Source organism: Mustela lutreola, chromosome 1 (genome assembly GCF_030435805.1).
Source record: "Mustela lutreola isolate mMusLut2 chromosome 1, mMusLut2.pri, whole genome shotgun sequence".
Taxonomy (NCBI): domain Eukaryota; kingdom Metazoa; phylum Chordata; class Mammalia; order Carnivora; family Mustelidae; genus Mustela; species Mustela lutreola.
This window is the reverse complement of record NC_081290.1, coordinates 270,757,191-270,765,010: the sequence shown is the minus strand read 5'-3', so window position 1 is coordinate 270,765,010 and position 7,820 is coordinate 270,757,191. Positions and strand designations below refer to the sequence as shown.

Below are 7,820 nucleotides of genomic sequence, written 5' to 3'. Positions count from 1 at the left end.
ATTGGTCCCTCTGTCCTCCCTAGGTACTGACCTCTGACCTCACCCTCCTGTACATTTCACAAGGGGGAAACTGAGGCCCCGGGTGACCAAGAGATTTGTCCAAGTGTGAGGCCCTTGTAGTCATTATCTAGTTGGGTTAACACCCTCATTTGCCAGGCCAGGAACCGGTCTCAGAGAGGTGAAGTTGCCAGCCAGAGATCACACAGCTGCAGGGGGAGGGAGAGCCGGCCACTTCCTCAGGCAGCATTCCTTTCAGGAAAATGACTCAGCCCCTTCCAGAACCAGCTCCCGCCCTGAGGGAAGTAGAAACCCAGGAGGAGAAGGGAACCGCTAATTGCCTGAGCAGACTAATTGGCCGTGGGAGGGGTAGGTGGGCCGAATGAGAGGGTAAGAGCCAGCAGGGGGCGGGTGTTGTTGTGGGGGGGGACAGTGAGGCAGCCCCAGGGGAACGTGTGCTCTGGCTCAGGGACTCAGCTGACTGAGACCCACAGCTGCCAACCAGCTTCTGGGCAGGGGCCTGGGCCTGGGGTGGAGGGAGCTGGGAGGGTTGGGGGAGGTTGGGGGCCCTGCTCTGCCTCTAAGGCCCAGATCTCCCCCACCTGGGGCCTGCTGAGCTGCTGATTACCTGCCAAGCTGGACTTTAGAGAATAATCATTGCAAGAATAATAATGTCTCCCACCAGCTCTGAGCTTTTAATGTGTTCAGCTACTAGCAAGTAGCCTGGTCTCATCTGGAGAGAAAGGGCAGTGGGGTTTGTAGCTGTCCCCAAGAACAGGAAAGAGTCCAACAGAGGTCAAAGACAGCTGCGTTTACCAGCCTGAGTCTGTTTCCTCGACTATAAGGAGCCGTTGTTCCCTGCCCCCCGTGTACCGACCTCTCCCATGTTCTCACCCCACGCCCCACCCACCACCCACATACTCGTCCTTACAGTCCAGAGCCACAGAACTGTTGGTCTAGCTTTCTGAGGTCTCAGCCTTCGTTCTGCATCAAATGCCAACCTGTTCGAGGCTCAAGACTTCCCCGTGAACTGCTTTGCATCCTACAAAACCCAGTACCAAGGGTGCCTGGGTGGCTCAGTGGGTTAAAGCCTCTGCCTTCAGCTTGGGTCATGATCCCAGGGTCCTGGGATCGAGCCCCGCATTGGGCTCTCTGCTCAGCGGGGAGCTTGCTTTCGCCTTTCTCTCTGCCTGCCTCTCTGCCTACTTGTGATCTCTGTCTGTCAAATAAATAAATAAAGACTAGAAAAAAAAAAAAAAGACAAAAAAAAAAAAAAACCCAGTACCACCTTCTCCGTGAAGCCCTCCTGGATTATCTCCCCACAGGGTTAATCACTCCCTTCTCCGGGCTGCCACTAATCTGTGTACATCACAGGAAGATAGTCTATCTCCACCTGTCTCTCTTGCCTTCCCCCAGGTCTGGAGCTTCCTTGAGACCAGGGAGACTGGACCTTACTCACCGCTGGATTCCCAAAGCACAGCACAAGCCCAGCCCCCAGTAAGTACTTAAGAAACAGTTCTTTGATCCAGGGGTCCCACCAGCCTTATGGGTGGTGTTTTCTATGTCTGTTCCCTCCAGTAGTCTGGGAGCCTCTCTGGGGCAGGGCTGAGCCCTACTTGTCTTCACATACAGTACCCAGGAGCCCTGCTTGTCTTCACATACAGTACCGCAGCAGAGGGAGTCTTCAAGAACAGCTGTTGGGTAGATAAATGAACCAAGGCCTGGTGCTTTGTTCATTGTGAAGCAAATCAAAGCAGAAGGAAAGACAAAGGAAGGAATCCCTAGATGGGAAAAGCAGATGAACCACCATTCAGAGTTTGTCCTTGAGGGGGAGGGTATTATCTGCCTGCTTGTCCGCGCACAGATGTCTGTGTCTGTGTATCTGGGTGTCCTCTGCGGGACTGTGTGCGCGGGCAGGTCAGTGTAGCTGCAGTTTGCTGGCGAGTGTGGTGTACGGGTTTACTGTACTATTGGGTGCGAGTGTCATGTGTCTAGAGTTGGTGGGTAAGTCGTGTGCGTGTAACTGTACATGTGTCTATGGTCTGTGTGGGGGTGTGTGCCTACATGTGTGAGTGTGTGTGGGCGGAGTGTTGCATCAGGGTTTAGAAGACGAAGTAGGAGGGAGAAGAAAATACAGAACTTGAGGTTGTCAAATGCTAAGTGCAGACAGCGAGAACGCACAGGTGTTCCGAGCAGACACCTGCGCACAGACCCCTCAAATCCCATCCCCAGTGTGGACTCCATTCATTCATTCCTTGCTCCCCACTGGGCCCATGTGGACTCTGCTGGGTTCCCACTGGTTGCTCGGGACCTGATGGGTCTCCTTCTCCCAGGAGTGCTGTTCTCCTGGGAGAAGACAGACAGTAAACAGTCACAGAAGCGCATGCTCGGTCAGGGCAGGGGTGGGGGGCGGGGGGCGGTGGTGTGGAAGCACCAAGGAGGGACCCCTATGGCAGCTGGGAGGTCAGAGCCATTTCCCAGAGGAGGTGCCTTCCCAGCAGAGCCCCAGGACAACTGTCTGGCATGTGTGGCTGCCATGGGCCTCCGTGTGGGGCTCCCCGCCCCTCCTCCCCTTGCTGGAACCCCCGCCTTTGCAGGCACCTGCCTCACTCCTGCTGTCCATCCTCCCAGGAGGCCCTCCAGGGAAGAGGACTGTTCTAAATAAGGAGAGGAAGAAAAGGCCAGGGCTGAGCGAATGTGGAGGGCTCCTGGCACTTCCTCTCCTTGGCAGGACTTGGGCCACAAGCCCCTGGCTTCTGGAGCAGTGGGCACGCTGGTGTGGATGTGTTTGCATGTGCTCAGCCTAGCTCTTAGCCTCACGGCTCCAGGAAGACAGAGGAACATCTGCCATGGTCTCCCTCTGCCCTGACTCCCCAGCAGGGCAGGGATGGCTGCTAGAGGCTCAGGAGGCTGGACAGACTTGCAAATTCGATAGCCAGTGTGGACCAGAAGCCTGATGTGGTTGACGAGGGCAGCTGGTCAACCGACCGGACACTGGGAGAGAAAAGATCAGGCTTCTCTGACTGATATAATTTTAAATCCTTATTCACAGGCAGGCCTAGAATTCATTTTTTTTTAAAATTTCAAGAAAAAAAGCTTGATAGAATTAATGTGATGTAATACATGAGGCAGAATCCTGAAGGCTTTCAGTTCCCCTCAGTGCTCCTGTCTCTCACTGAGCCCCTACCATGCACCTGGATCCGTGTGGCACTCACAGAGCTGGGGAGCCGCGACCCCCAGGGGGACCACGGCAGCCCGGATGCGACTCAGGCCCCTGCCTGGGCTGCAGACCAAGGGCAGGCTCCGTGTGCTTGCAGGAGAATCTGGACGAGCTTCCTGGAGAAGGTACTATTCGAGCAGCACTCTAAAGGAGGAAAGATGTTTCTGAGGAAGAGATCAGCATGTTCAAAGGCCCAGAGGTGGGACTAGGCAGGAAGTTATTCAACAATAGTTAGCAGCACCCTTTCGCCCAAATATGGGCCAGTCCGGGGAGGCATGGAATGCGGCAGTGAATTCAAATGGGAGGACCTCAGGGCATCTCCAGGCTCCGGTCTTCTGGGACCTGTGCTGTGGCCTTGCTCCGTTCCCTTCTCCTCTGTGTGAGCTGGTTTGCGGCTGATGGAACCAGACAGTGGAAATGGGGCAGCTGGGACTGAGATGTGGGGTGTGCTCGTCCCTGCCTGCTGTGCCCTGCGGCGCTGGCCTTTAGCTCCTGGCAAGCTTCTGTGCTGTCGGTTTTGAGGCTGCGTGATGTGGTGTAGAAGGGCTCAGGCCAGGTTCAGAGCTCAGCTCAGCCCTACACTGACTGAATATTATAAGGTCCCTAAGTTTTTTCTGCCATGGAGACAGCATGAACTCTCATCAGGGTGCCATTGCGAGGGTTCAGTGAGCTCGTACCAGGCACAGGGTCCCTAGCCCCGACCCCCACGCCGGTGTTGCTGCATATGGGGCTCGAGGCAGCCACTGTCCCTGGATTGCTGCCTTACCTGGTTTAACCGGCTCTCCCCACTGGAGATGGGGACAGTGCGTGCGGGAGACGCAAAGTCGTTCCCGGGGTCTCAGTGACTAAGCAGAGCAGGAGTTCACCGTCGCCTGAGTTCACTGTTCCCAGAGCTTGAGGCATTGCAGCAAGTTATGAGCATGTGCTTGTTGGGACAATCCTCTAAGTGTTCAAGATGGAAACTCCATCGTCCCACTTTGTGAAGGGGCGAGCTGATCTCCAGTCCCTTCCAGCTCTGCTGACTGTGACTGTCGCCCCCAGTGCTGGCCCAGGGGAGTTAGTTAGTCCTGGCCGTAGGGAATGGTCACTAACCCCTCTTCTCCAGCACACAGTCTGTCTCCCCCATCCCGGGGCCTAGTGTGTCTACAGTCTCTGCTGCACGGCTCCTCCCTGTGCTCTCCCTGGCCCTTACTGCCACCTCTTCTCAGGAGTTCTGGCTCCAACCTAGGGTCTGGGAATTCTCAGGGCAGACTGTGGGCCCCTCAGGATACCTGCTCTGGGCTCTGGGTGGGCCAATTCCAGCAGCCTATGTATGTGAGCCTTCCGGGACACTCTCGAGCCAGATGGCTTGGGTCTGAGGGGCCTCAGGAGAGACGAGACCTCCTGCTTTGCAACCAGAACCTCTTCCAGATCTGCCCCGGTGCTCCCCGTCCTGGGGGACAAGACCCAAGGAGGAGTTTCCAAGGTGTGGTTCAAAGCCCACCTGCCCCAGAATGACCTGGGGCTGGGGGAGGGGCAGGCTCATGAAACATGCCATTGTCCCCACCTTGCAAGGGCAAGTCTGGGGTGGGGGGACCCTGGTGAACTGGGAATCCGCATGGTAACAAGCTCCCCCGGTGAGCCCTGTGCATTCAGGTTGGAGAAGCTTGGGGTCCAGGGGCAACGGGGCTGGGGAAGCCCTTGGTATCAGGAATCCTAGTACAGTTTGCGTCTCAACGCCCCACTTCCTGGAAGACGCCAGGGAGTCAGTTTGTCCCGATGAGCAAGCCTGCGGCTGAGCCTTCTCTTCTCCCCAGCTGCCTACACTGCTCACACATCCCCGCAGTTTCTAAATTCAAAATGGGGCCATTTGAGCTGTGTGTCAACTCTCTTTCCCTAGGCACCAGCCTAGGGAGGCTGCCCACTTGGGAGGCGTCCGGGGTCCCCTTCTTCTGAGGCTTACAGGCTGGGCACGAGGAAGGCACGAGAGAGCCCACCGCAGGCCAGGGGTGCTGGCTTTCCTGGCCTAGAGCCTGCCCCTGACTTTCTGGACCTAGCAAGGGTCTTCTAAGCCCCTTTTCCCAGAAGTCCTGTGCTTTTCCTCCATCCCCAGTGATAGCTGGGGTGCCAGCGGGCTCACCTGCTGGGGGACACCTGTGGCGGTGGTTCCTGGGGCTGGTGCTGGTGGGGGGTGGGAGAGTCTGACACCCACTCTGGCCCCTGCAGATGGTCCAAAGCTTTACTCACTCAGCAAGCCTTCCTTAACACCTGCTGAGTGTGGCTTGCTGTGCTGGGTGCTGGAGTGGGGAGGGTGGGGGATGGGGCACTGTTTGGGGGCGTAGAAAGAAATAGAAGACTGGGGGAGTGGAGAAGCCCACACGCAGGTTTAGAACAATCACTGAGCAGACTGCCAGGCAAAGCGGAACACACTCATCTAAATCCAGGCTGCACGCTTATTCAGCAGGCCCCCGGGGGAGGGGGGGCGCAGGGGTGGGTGGGGGATGGGTCTCAGAGGTGTAGGATGTATGCTGGGGTGGAGGGGCAGGAAGGAGGCAGGGCAAACAGGACTTGAGTTCTAGTCCTGTGGCTCCCGTGCTCTTGCTGCGTGGCCTTGGGAAAGTCCCTTATCCTCTCAGAGTTTCCCTTTCCCACACTCCGGTCCCTTCTTCCATCTATAGGCTCTGGAAAATGGCAGACTTAAACCAAGCTTGCCTGACACCAAGTGAGGGATATGGCTTCTTGATCATCAGAGTAGATTCTCAGCTGAAGGTTTGATAGATCAGCCCAACAGGCAGCATAAGGTAATGGTTAGAGACCCTATGATTTGGGGCCACAGACTTCCCTGCAAAGCCAGCTCCATCCCTGACATATCAATGCCCCCTGCGGAGTGGGCAGATCTCTAGCATCCTTGCGGGGAGGATCCCATGATCGTCTGGCCAGGGCTGGGCACCCAAGGATGGGCCGGAGGCCCTGCTTTCCCCTGTGCTTTTATTCTTCGTTAATTGTAAGATCTCGTTTGGAGAGGGGGATTTCAAAGAGTATGAAAGTGGAGGGAGGTCTACTTCTCAGAAACACAGCACGGAGTCTGGGGTCTGAGGGGTTCCAGGACGAAGGGGCCAGGCACAATGCCCGGCAGGCAGTCAGCTCTTCCCAGGGCTCAGAGGCTCTGTTCATCCCTCCGATTCCTCCCCAGGCCATCTGCCGTGGACTCCTTTCCCACCTTCCTCTTCGGCCATGCTAGCTTCCTGGAGACAACTGGTGCCCTCCATTTGGCCCAGTGTCTAGCTGAGCCACTCCCCACAGCAACCTGCTCTTGGGCTAAGCCTGATCCCTCTCCTGATGGGGCTGCCGGTAGTTTAGGAGCTCTATGCGCAGGGTCTAAAATTAGAGACCCATGTTCTAAATCTGGTTGCTCTCCACTGGCTGTGTGATCTGGGACATACCACTTCACCTCTCTGTGCTTCAGCTGCCTCCTCCATTAAAAGACAAATGAACCCACTTCACCATTGGGCTCGTAGAGATGAAATGAACCGGTGTGTATAAAGCACTTCGCACGTGCTAAACCCTCCCTCTACCTGTTGCTCTTCTTGGGGTTAAAGCCCGGAGGCTGCTGGATCTGTTTCCTTACCTTCCACAGAGCGGTCTCCCTGCCTGGACCAGTTGTGAGTGGGTGCTCTAAACAGAAGGTGAGAGATGAGGCGTCCAGGGAGAGCCTGCCTGGATGTCTTCAGCGTGCTGAGCCTACGAGTTGTCATGGAATGAGGTGCTCGCTGATGCCTGCAGGGCCGCCTGGTCCATACCAGGACCCGGGGTGCAGCGCCCCAGTGAGGGAGCCTGCTGGTGGGGGGCTGAGCTCAGCAGGGAGGGCTCTCCCTGAAGGAGCAAGCGTGGAGCAAGCACGGGCAACAGAGCAACAAGCAGCTCGAGCCAGACTCAGCAGAGAGAGAAGAAGAAGGCGGCACGTGAGACTTCAAATTCTTCCCTGTTCTCTGCGTCCCCTCCCTCTTCTCCACCCAGGCTCCCCGCCTTCCTGGGAAGGAGAAGTGATCTTACCAGGACCCAGCAGAAGAGAAAACCCAGTCCAGGAGCATTTTACGTAGATGTCTTGAAGAGCTGTGACATCCTAAGCGTGCAAAAGAGGGAAGATTCCATCCACTTCAAAACTCCTGACTTGGGGCGCCTGGGTGGCTCAGTGGGTTAAGCCTCTGCCCTTGGCTCAGGGCATGATCCCAGGGTCCTGGGATCGAACCCCACATTAGGCTCTCTGCTGGGCAGGGTGCCTGCTTCCCAACCCCCTCTTCTCTCTGCCTGCCTCTCTGCCTACTTGTGATTTCTGTCTGTCAAATACACAAATAAAATCTTTAAAGAAAAAAAAAAAACACAAAAACTCCTGACTTAAAGGATAAATAAGTGTACGTGGGGTCAGAAGCGAAACATGCAAATGTAAGCATGTGGTGGTCAACCTTGTGTGGGCATAGCCAGGTGAGGGAAGGGGTGTGAGCATTGCCAGGCTGCAGAGATCAGGCCAAGGAGCTGGCGACACACAAGCCCTCATGGGTTTTTTGGTTTTTGTTTTGTTTTGTTTTGTTTTTTTAAGCCCATGAGAGAGAACCTGGAAACAGGA

At 56.0% G+C, this 7,820-nt stretch overlaps 1 long non-coding RNA gene across 1 annotated transcript; it reads left to right on the top strand.

Moving 5' to 3' along the window:
* Positions 1-310: 310 nt before the first annotated feature.
* On the top strand, positions 311-7,526 carry LOC131822156 (uncharacterized). Its single transcript, XR_009350105.1, has 3 exons — positions 311-387; positions 1,414-1,494; positions 7,214-7,526. It is a non-coding gene; the product is annotated as an uncharacterized LOC131822156 (long non-coding RNA).
* Positions 7,527-7,820: the final 294 nt, after the last annotated feature.